The sequence below is a fragment of the Gavialis gangeticus genome, unplaced genomic scaffold (assembly GCF_001723915.1).
Source record: "Gavialis gangeticus isolate Ggan-Ray unplaced genomic scaffold, GavGan_comp1, whole genome shotgun sequence".
NCBI classification, from domain to species: domain Eukaryota; kingdom Metazoa; phylum Chordata; order Crocodylia; family Gavialidae; genus Gavialis; species Gavialis gangeticus.
Window position 1 is genome coordinate 127,278,560 of NW_017729022.1, and position 10,846 is coordinate 127,289,405.

The window sequence follows — 10,846 nt, forward strand, 5'->3', positions numbered from 1 at the left end:
GGGGCTGATTCGGTCCCTGCTCAGGAAAATGGAGGCAAAGAAGTCGTTAAATAGGTTAGCTTTGTCGTCTGGTGTGGCGACCAAATTTCCTAGCTTGTCTTGCAGGCGTCCCACGTTACCCAGTACCTTCTTTTTACCCCCTGTGTATTTAAAAAAGGACTTCTTGTTGTCCTTGATCCGGGAAGCTAGTTCCATCTCCGCCTTGGCCTTCCTGACTGCTCCCCTACGTCACCGAGCAACTGCAGTCTAGTCCTCCCTGGTGATGGCCCCTCCCTTCCATTGGGTGTGCGCCTCCGTTTTAGCTAGAAGACATTCCCGGATGCTTTTGGTGAGCCATGGTGCCTTTACGCCCTCCTGCTCCCTTTGATCTGTGTTGGAATTACCACCCTTTGGGCTTGGAAGTCTCTGGACTGTGCCCTGGAGCTCCTCCAGCTGGTACGCCAGAGACCCCAAAAGGAAGCAGACCCCACAAGGGGAGGTGGCTATGCTCCTAGGCCCCAGAGCCTGAAAAAGGGACAGGCAGCCTGCGCAGCTGAGAGCCAGAGGCTCTGTCTGTGTGGAGCCCGGAACCATGAGCTCAGTCTGGGTGGCCGTCTCTGAGGTGCCAGAGGGGGGGCCGCAGAGCCCAAGGGGACCCTTGGTGTGCAGCATGTGCCCATCGGTGTCATGCCTCTGGTAGGCTGGCTATGGCTGGGACTGTCTATCCTGGGGGGTTTGCAGGCAGGTCCTCGGGCCCTCCTGCACACCCTCCTGCGTGAACTCCGTACTAACTCATGCGCTGGCAGACAAACACGCCTGTTTGTGCAGCCTGTTTGCACGGCTCCAGTAGCGGGGCTCCCTGGACAAAAAAGAAATTTACAGAAAGGCAGCAAAAGAGTAAAAGTGGGGAAAAAACAGCTTAAGCTCCTCCTTTTGTAAGTTGGAGGGAGCCAGATGGCTACAGGAGCTCAAATGGGACAAACTAGAGAGGTCAGGTAGCATATATGGTACCACACAAGCCTGCATCTGCTATAGCTTTGCAGGTAGAGCAGTTACCTGTATGTAGTTAGGTTTGCATGTTCAAATCTAGCTTTGTTTACTTATTAAAATTTCCAATAACTTACACTATTTGGTTAGTTAGCTCATTAGTTAGCTGCAAAAGTATGGTAAGTGCTTTATAACCTTAGCAGAAAAAATAGGTCCCTGCCCCACATGTGCTTCCATGCTGAGCAAAATGTTGTTCCATGCAGGCACACACAGATGCTTGCCATTTTTTTTGCATAGCTAAATACAAATCCCAGCAAACACATTATGTAAACCTGACAGTCTGGGTGCAAATACTTAACTGGGAATGTCATGAGGACAAAGCCCCACAGCCAGGCATGACTGGCCAAAACTACACCCCAATGAAGCTCAGTGTAATAGCAGGACTACTTCTTCAGAAGCAAGCCCTGCACATCTGCACCAAGGAGATATTAAAGGTGTCCCTACACTGCTGCTGTCAAGCATGCCAGACCCAGGGAGCTCCAGGGCAGTGGCAGAGGATGCCATCAGGATGGCTCCCCAAGCTCAGGTCTGAGCTTGGAACATGCACAGCAAGAAGGGGTGGGTGAGGCATGCTTCTCAACAGTGCTCTCTGGACCACTTTGGAAGCCATTGAGAGGTGCCTAAAAACCATGTGGTGTAGGTGATCTTGGGAAAGAGATGAAACAAGTGGAAATGTACCTGTTCCAAACACCACGTGTTCACCAAGGTCTTGCTTTCTGGAGACCGGCAGCCCAAGCCTATCACATGTCATTTGCTTTAATCTCATCATTTTGTAATGCCTTGTTTGTCCTTGTAGCTCACCTAGTGCTATTCCTTCCTTTCCTACCAGATGTGGCCTCTGAATTGCAGCTCAGTTGCAGGCATACACACACAGGCTCTGCCAGCGCAGCTGTTTATGAACCAACAGTGGCCTCTTTGAGCTGGCAGCTTGAACTGTGTGGTCAATGACTATGCTGCAATGAGGATTTCATAGCTGCTTGTATGAGAGGAGTGTGCGTGTTGAGTTCACTCCCAAGAATGACACCCAGATCAACATTTTAGGTGGGGTGAAATTTCAACTGTTCACATGGTCATTCATTAAAAGGACCTCTCCAAAGTGCTGCTAGGAGACTTAGTTAAAGGGGGTCTGGACTTTCAGGTGCAGCTTGAGAATTGGTGGAAGATCCGTCTTTACCGCCTATGAATCCTGTGTTTGGATAAGAGATGTATTAAACCAGGGGTTGCATCATAAATGTCATGGGCAGCCTTTGTATATCGCACAGAAGATTGGGGATGGGACAGGCAGCACAGCAGCAGATATGGCAAAGTGCAAAAAGCAAAGCAGCAGGTCAAACAGGGCAAGATGCAGAAAGCAGAGTAGCAGATTGGGTAGGGAAAGGCAATCAGAGAGGCACTTGGGGAGGATGCAGGGCTAATGTGCATCATGCCTGGCCAAAAAGTTGAACCCTCTACTGTATTGAACCGTGACTGACATATAGCACTCAAAGGAAAGGAAGTAGGTTCTCATGTTTAGGTTTTGGTGGGTCAGTGCCCTAGTAGAAGAACCACTGCTGGTGAAGCACAGTAGCATTGCTAGTCAGTAATCACTCACTTAGGATTCTGTCCTGGCAGGCAGATCTCCCTTCCATGTGCATGACCCTGGCTCAGCAGACCCCTCTACCCATGCACCACACTCAGAATTCGCTGGAGATGCAAAGATCATTCCCCGCAGAACTTGTTATGGGATCGAAATCTCACCTTTTCCCATCAGCTGCATCAGTTTCATGTGTGCTAGCTTGGATCATTGATTTGTGGCATTCTATCTGGCAGTCTGTGTTTCCTAATGAACAAGGTGCCACTCCAAAGCCTTTTCTGGCTTTCACAGAAGCTACCACACTGCTCTTCACATCATCACTCAGAGAAGCCCTTCCCAGGTCACCCTCACCTGCCAGCAACCTGTTGGTTACTGCTAGCTCTTTAGCCTGCATAGTCCAGGATCCTGGTTGTGAACTTCCAGCACTGCTCTTACCACAGAAAAATATTCACAATACCCATCCCTTTCACTCTTTTGGTTAAGCTTGCAAGCAGCATGAATCCACAGATCAAGGCCATTTTCTAGTTGGGCAGTTCTGTTTTTCCAAGCACAGAACACTTCTTTTGCTGTACAAGAACATGAACAAACTTTGCAAGTCCACAGCTGACCTAGCCGGCAGCAACTTTTGCCTTGCAGCCAGCACAGATTGAGAATGGAGGGGCTTTTGTCCTCTGACTGCAGGACCAGAGAAAGGGTCAGCTCACCACCTAATTTACCCCATCAGCAGTAAAGCTGGAGGGAGGCTATGGAGGCCCTTCCAGCTCAGAAGTTTAGAGAAGCACAAATTTTAATGTAAACCCTCATGCAGACTATCCCTGTTCTACCTATAGGTAATGTAACTGTCATAGTAAGACTAGACATATAAAGAGGAAAGGTCTTATACATGGCTGCTTGGGCTAGGTGCTGTCTTTTGTGTCTGTGTTGATACAGTGCTAAGCACAATGTTATGAAATGCTGATCCATACCAGGGGTTTTTAAGGGCTACTGCTGCCCAATAGGGTAATATGCTTTGATGATCATAAGTTGCCAGAGGTTTATAGGTCTTACAAGCTTCTTGGCCACTGCATTAAGATTTACTAGTGTAACGGCAAATTGGTGTGGTAGCAGAACAGTTAATCTCTCTTGCTAGCACTTCAAAAGGCAGTGGGGCAAGGTTTGTTCTGCGCTTGTGCTGAAGTGCCTAGTCCTGATCAACCCAGCTCTAAATGGGCATGCTGTCATTCTGCCTGGTGGTTAAGGGTAGCTGGGTGTGATGCTGGCCACATCATTATCTTGTGTGCCATTAGCAACAGAAGTAGACACACCATATCTATGCCAGTCAGACTAACTGTTTGGCGTGGGAGGACTTTTGTTTGGTTTTTCCTTGTTATAGTTAACAACATTCTTGATATCCACATGTCCAGTCCCTTCCTTGAATCCTATTAAGCCACATCCTGCAGTCATGGTGCCTTGGGCATGGTGTTAAAAGTGCATTTTCCCCAGGGCAGACATTAATTTTGCCCAGCTGTGAAAAAAAGCTGCTGTTACTGGGAATATGTCTGGAGATGGAGAAGGATAAGCATCAACTCTACCCTAGGATTTGTGCATCAGAATCTATAAAGGAGGTGAAAAAATCTAATGAAAATTCAATCCAAACAAGTCCCTATAGAGGACAGATGGTGGGATAGGCAGGCTGTACGCACCACCAGGGCAGGGAAGGGGTTAGGTAGGCCCAGCAGGAGCAGTAGGTAGGCTCTGCTTTCTTCTGGGCAAGAGTTGGGAAGGATAAATCTGGGATTGTGAGGAAAGTTTGTATGGAGTAAATCAGTTATGAACCACAAAGGGTTATGAAAGGCTTCCTCTGTCACTGCAGTATCTCCCAGAATTGATGCAAGTCAGCTAGCTCCATTGAGGTCATGGGGATATGTGGACTGACACACCCTAAGGACTTGTAGCCAGGAGGCCAGCAATACTACAGCCATGAAGACAGCCTCACCTTGCTATTGCAGCCTGCCCCTGAGATTGGCTGTGCGCTCTGCAGGCAGTGTCAGCCCAGATGATGGAGGAGCTGGCTTCTATTTAAATACCCTGCAAGTTAATAGAAACTAATGTGCCAAAAATAATTAGCACAATCAAGGCAGAGTGCTGCATTCTGACAGCAGGGAAATTCAATCTTGGAAGAGTAGCCAGGCTGTGATTGCTCAGAGCTACCCCAGAGATACGGCCTGCAGAAGAAAGGAAATAGAAGAAATGGTGATAAGATGGGTAAGGGGTCTAGGAATCGTTAGCATCACAGGATCAGAGACCAATGGGAGGTTCTGATCTAGAACCAGCCCAGGAGCTGGGCTGGTCTCACCAGAGATGAAAAGCCAAGCAAAGATAGGAGTAGACTTTTCAGTGCTATTGCAAGGGGTGGATTGAGTGGTGGCTCTGGGAAGAGACCCGTGTCAGTGCCAGGCCCATACTTTAGTGCTCTGAGGGAGGACCTTGTTGCTGGCAGCACTTCCTTGTGCATGAAGTACATCTCAGAGGGCCTGGTTGCTGCTGAACATCCTGTGGCATTTTATTTACAGATCGAAGAACACCAGGCAAAACTCCACCAGGATGCAGCCTACCTGCTTAAAATTCCTTCTCTAGATGCAGCTGACTGTGGTTGCCTTCCCCTTCTGCCGTTTTTTGCAGTGCAGCCCCCTGTTAGATACTGGGTAGCAGCAGCAGTGTTGCTTTTCACAGTCTTTGCTCCGAAGAGCTCACAGAGTTTCAAACCAGGCCAAATCAGAAGCCCCTTTTACAGGCAAGAAACTGAGCTACAAGGATTTAGGGTCAATTCTGAAAGAGAAAGCCATGAAATCTCTCCTGGAGTTAGGTGCATCTATCTACTTTGATAGATAAGGCACACATTTTCCCTGCCTTCTAACTGACTTCAAACTAACATAACTTACTAAGTCTCCCAGCACTTCTTTTGAACAGAGCCCAGCTACTAGGAAGAAGCAAGGCTGATGCAGATTGTGCCTTAGCCCACTAGTTCAAGCAATTGGCTAAGTAGGCAAGGTTCAAATTCCTTCTCTGCCTGAGATGGAAGCAGAGTTGAACCCAAGTCTCACATCTCATGATATGTATACCAAGTCCCTAGACTAGTGGGTACTCTGAAGCCATCATCCCCCTCTCTCCCCCCCGCCCCCACCTCAAAGTCTCTCCTGTTGAAGCTGTTGTATGTGCATAAACTACTTCAGTGTTCATTTGGTCAGAGAAGAAGAATGATGCTAGGGCCTTGCTTGCGAGAGTACTCAGCTGGACAAGCAGGCTCTTGTGTCTGCTCTAATGAGTCTCTAGGACGTTATACAACATGGAAAAATAGCAACAGGAGAGACAGGCAGGCTGTTGGCTTAGAAGGCCCCACAGGGGCAAGTGCTTGGTTCAGATCTATGCTCCAAATTAGGCTAAGGTGGTAGGTGAGTTTGTCTCTCCCAGGTGACTGCTCTGAACACTGAGCAATTGAATAGGAGGCAGGGGCCTGGCAGTATCATCTCCTCCTTGCTGATGTGGTATGTTTTTAGGATGGGCACAGAGCAGGCCCCACAGACAAGATGGGGAGAATATCTAAACCTGCCAACCATGTCAGCAATGCTGGGTTTAGATGTCTGTGCACATACCCAGCAGTGGAGATGCAGGGACCTCTACTAGCAGGAATGTAGGTACCAGCTGTGCAGGGCTTTGAGGCCCAAAATTATACTGTATTTTTGCATATACCACACACCTCCAAATAAGACTTTCACCTTGTTTTTGGAAGGCAGAATGCAGAAAAAAGTTTTCTGGAGTCATGGCTGTATGACAAAGGCAGTCCTCTTGGAAACCCAGCATGTCCAAGAAGTGTGGCATCCCAGGAGACAGTCTGGGTAAGGCATCAGAAACTTCTTGGTATAGCAGGACATCAACATGGCTAGGCCATGGACCTTTGCAAGGGCAGTAGCAAAACCATTGCTTCTTTCTTTCTACAAGTTCCATCCACATACTACCGACTGCATGCAGTAGCTCACTTATGCCTGAAGCAGGCACTGAGCTGGTTCAGGGCAAGCAACACTCACTGCAAGTTCCTTAGTTACTCTACCCTCTCAAGTCAACTCTACCCTTTCTGCTTGCCGAGGCCAGAGAGAAGCAGAAACCATTTTGATGTCCATTAGAGCACAGCATCTGCTTGCTTCTATTCTAAAGAAGAAGAAAAATACAAACAAACAAAAAACAAACAAAAAGACCAGCTTCCCTTAAGACACAAACCCCAGTTTTGGAGGGCAGATTTGGAGGAAAGCATTCGTGTGGTATGCAGGTAAATATGGTAAACATAGGCACCTAAGTCCCTTTGTCGGTTCATTCTAAAGTAACTCAGACTTGGACTCCAAGATTGGACTTTATGGCCCAAGCGACCCCTTGGAGCCCCATGTTCCAAAATTGCTGTAGGACTCAAGGGAAGGCAATAGCAGCACTTAAGCATAGGTTACCAGCACTCCAGGGCACCTATAGAGGTGATGGACTTCTGCTCTGATGCATGCCGATTAGCACACATTGGAGCAGACGCAATTAATCAAGTCATCGAAAGTTAGGGTTGGAAGGGACCTCAAGGAGTCATCTAGTCCAACCCCCTGCTCAAAGCAGGGCCAGCCCCAACTAGATCATGTCAGCCAAGGCTTTGTCAAGACAGTAGGGCTGTGCGAAACAGCACCATTTCATTTTGACTACCATTTCCCTGTTTTGAAGGGACAGCGTTTCATTTCGACATTTTGTTTAGTTTCAAAGCACTATTCCGTTCTGTCAAAACTGTTTTAACACATTTTGACATTTTGTCCATAAGCTATAATGAGGAATCATGAAAATGCCTATACTTTATCGTTTCTTGCCGGATTCGAATGAAAAACAGCAGGGAGGGTAGCCCCTGCTGAGGCCACAAAGCCTGTCAAGTTTCAAGGAGATAGGTGCAGGGTTTTCTGGGAAACTACACCTCAAACTGTTCAGAGCAAGACTTGTGTCACTTGTGTGAAGGCACAGAGAAAGCTCAATTCAAACAATGCTTTTTATGCTGTTTTTCCATCCCTCCCCCAGAGCACTGGGATTGGAAAGGACCTCAGGGAAAGATTACAGTCACTGACCAGCTTCACATCAATATCAAAGAAGTCCTTCCCCCACTCTTCGCCTTCCATCTCCTTAGTTTCTCTTTGGCTGCAAGCAAGCCCAGCTTTGAAACTTTCGAAATGTTTCACCAGCCTCAAAATGAAACGAGGGCAGTTTCGAAGCCTTTCGTTTAGTTTCAACTGCACAGTTTTGAGCTTGAAAAAAGTTGAAACAACGTTGAAATGAAAACTCCCTGTGAAATTTTGTACAGCCCTACAAGACAGGCCTTAAAAACCTCCAAGGATGGAGATTCCACCACCTCTAGGTAACCTGCTCCAGTGCTTTACCACCCTCCTAGTGAGAGTTTTTCTGAATATCTAACCTAAACTTACCTTGTTGTAACTTGAGACCATTGCTCCTTGTTGTGTCATCTGCTACCACTAAGAACAGTCTATTCCCTGAGAGCAGCAGCAGGTGAGGTCGTCGGGGCACTCATGCCCAGTACTGGCAAGGCTCTGGCCAGTGCTGTACAGGGGGAGGGGGCAGAGCCTGCCTTTTCCATGTGGTCCTGCTCCATAAGCCTGAGCCTGCAGCTCCAGTCCTTGCAGCGGGGTGGGGGGAGCTGCTGCAGGTCTGCTGAAGCATGCCAATTAGCGTTCTCCAGCAGCCTCTGTACAACAGGGGGCTCTCTCAGGGCCTGTCTGCCATTGACCCACCCATCTGTTCTGGGCCAACCACCTGCCTCACCCTGTTGTTGTTTCTTAATTGGTTTTAATAAGGCAGGAGGCTGCTCATTCTTGCTGTGATGTCAGGGGGTGCTATCTGCAGCTCCATCCCTCCCCTACACCACAGCCCAACCCTTGCAGATGGCATCTAGATGACACAATGCTCCTGCCTACAGCCAGACCAAGCTTGGCCCTTGTTGTCAGGCCTCAGACACACACATTCATACCACCCTCCTCTTACTAGGGAGTCACAGGGTTTTTCCCACACATCAGCAACTTATACCATCTTGCTCCCTCCCAGAGCAGGCCCCTTCAGCCATAGGCTTTTCCAGCTCCTACCTTGGGTGGCAGATGTACCATCTTTTGGGTCTCTCCCACAACCCTTAGCAGGTTAGCAGCCAGCCAATTACCTGACCAGGGCCAAGCTTGCCTTGGCCTCTCCCAGGGCAACTCTATACAAACTCACACACACATACCAGGCTCCAAGCCCTCTGGCTTCCACTTTATCAGGGATCCTCATCTCTATCCCTCACCAGGACCACAGGGCTTCCCTCCCCAGTGGGGGCTCAGGTGGCCATAGCTGTGCTTGGTCCTCTTGTACCCACAGTGTTGTGGGGGCTAGGAGTTAAGATATCCCAACCCACCTTTCACCAGGGTGGTAACTGGCCTGGTATTTCCTGGGGACTCCTGCACTACTGAAAGCCCCACAAGGCCACCCACTCCCAGCAGGGTGCAGTTTTAGGTGATGCCCAGGACCAGGAGCCTCCAACCCACCCGCTACAGCTCCTGCCCTTACCTCCAGGACACTGCATTCTGCCAGCAGGGAACTACCCTGTTTATATGTGTGGCCAGAGTTTTAAAATGGCTGCTGCAATCAAGCACCTGCTGCTGCTTGGCTCAGCCCTTAAAGTGGCAGGCACCAACAACACCCTGCCACACTCTGCATGACATGCATTCAGTGTCTCTGCATTTCAAAATGGCAGTGGGGGCGCTTTAACTAAAACTTGTTGAACAAGCTTTAGTTAGAGCGCCCCTGCCACCATTTTGAAGCGCAGGAGCTGAATACATGTGATGCTGCGGGTGCTTTAATTAGAGCGGCTCTCAGAGCCCCTCTCAACCCCAGAGCACATATATAGATGCCTCTAGTCTAACAGGTTAAGCCCAAGTCCCCGCTTCCTGCCTGCTATGCTTTTATGACTGAGTGTTGACATTACAGCCAGTGCATGTGATATACTCTGACTCCTAGTTGATTTAACAAGTTCTTTGAGATCAGGCCCCTTCTGCTTGGGGGCAGTGGGGGAGGTGGAAGCCTCAGTCAGTCTGACAAAGTCCTGGCACCCAGGCTGGCTGCAAGTATCCTGGAAAGTCAGAAAAGCCTTGGAGCATTTGCAACGGCTGAGAATAGAAGTGCATGTGATTATTTTGGGACCCCGCACAGCAGCAGCATTACCATAATTAACAGAAATGTTTGTCAATTAGCATATTTGTTCACTTTTTTCATCGCATCTGTTTGCATGAAAGAGTCACTCATTCTCATCTCTGTTGTGGCGAGATGTACCAGGCAATAAACAAGGCCCATTGACCTATCTCAGCCCTGCTTCAATAGCAGCACTTGTTTTCTGAGCAGTATGGTAGAGAGTTATCAGGCCAGAGCTCAGCTGGTGTGGATCAGTGTAACACCATTGCAGCCCATAGAATTAAATGATATATTTAAAAATAATGAATCTACCCCTCCCTCCCCAGGAGCTGCCCTGAAATCTTGGCGCATTAATTCCACTTAAATTCTGCATTTGTTGCATATTTAACCTTTTTGTTCTACAAGTGCAAAGTCCCTCCCTTGGTATGGAATAACTGCTTGCACAAATGCAGACTGGGAGATGACTGGCTAGGCCGTAGAGAAGGACCTGGGGGTTGTAGTGGACCATAAGCTGAATATGAGCCAACAGTGTGCTCTTGTTGCACAAAAAGCCAACAGCATCCCGGGTTGTATTAACAGGAATGTCACTTGCAAATCAAGGGAACCAATCTGTTTGCTCTGTTTAGCATTGGTGAGGCCTTACCTGGGGTACTGTGTCCAGTTTTGGGCCCCGCACTTCAGGAAAGATGTGTACAGATTGGAAAGAGTCCAGCAGAGAGTAACAAAAATTATTAGAGGCCTGGGAAGCATGACTTCATAGTTTCATAGTTTCATAGATTTAGGGTTGGAAGGGACCTAGCAGATCTTCTAGCCCGACCCCCCGCCAGGGCGGGAGAACAACAAAACCCCAAAACAAAAACGGGACTCAAATGAGTCCAGCCAGGTAGGCATCCAGCCTCTTCTTAAAGACCCCCAGGGTAGGGGCCAGCACCACTTCCCTTGGAAGTTGGTTCCAGCTCCTAGCCGCCCTAACTGTGAAGTAGTTTTTGCGGATGTCCAATCTATACCTCCTCTCCATCAACT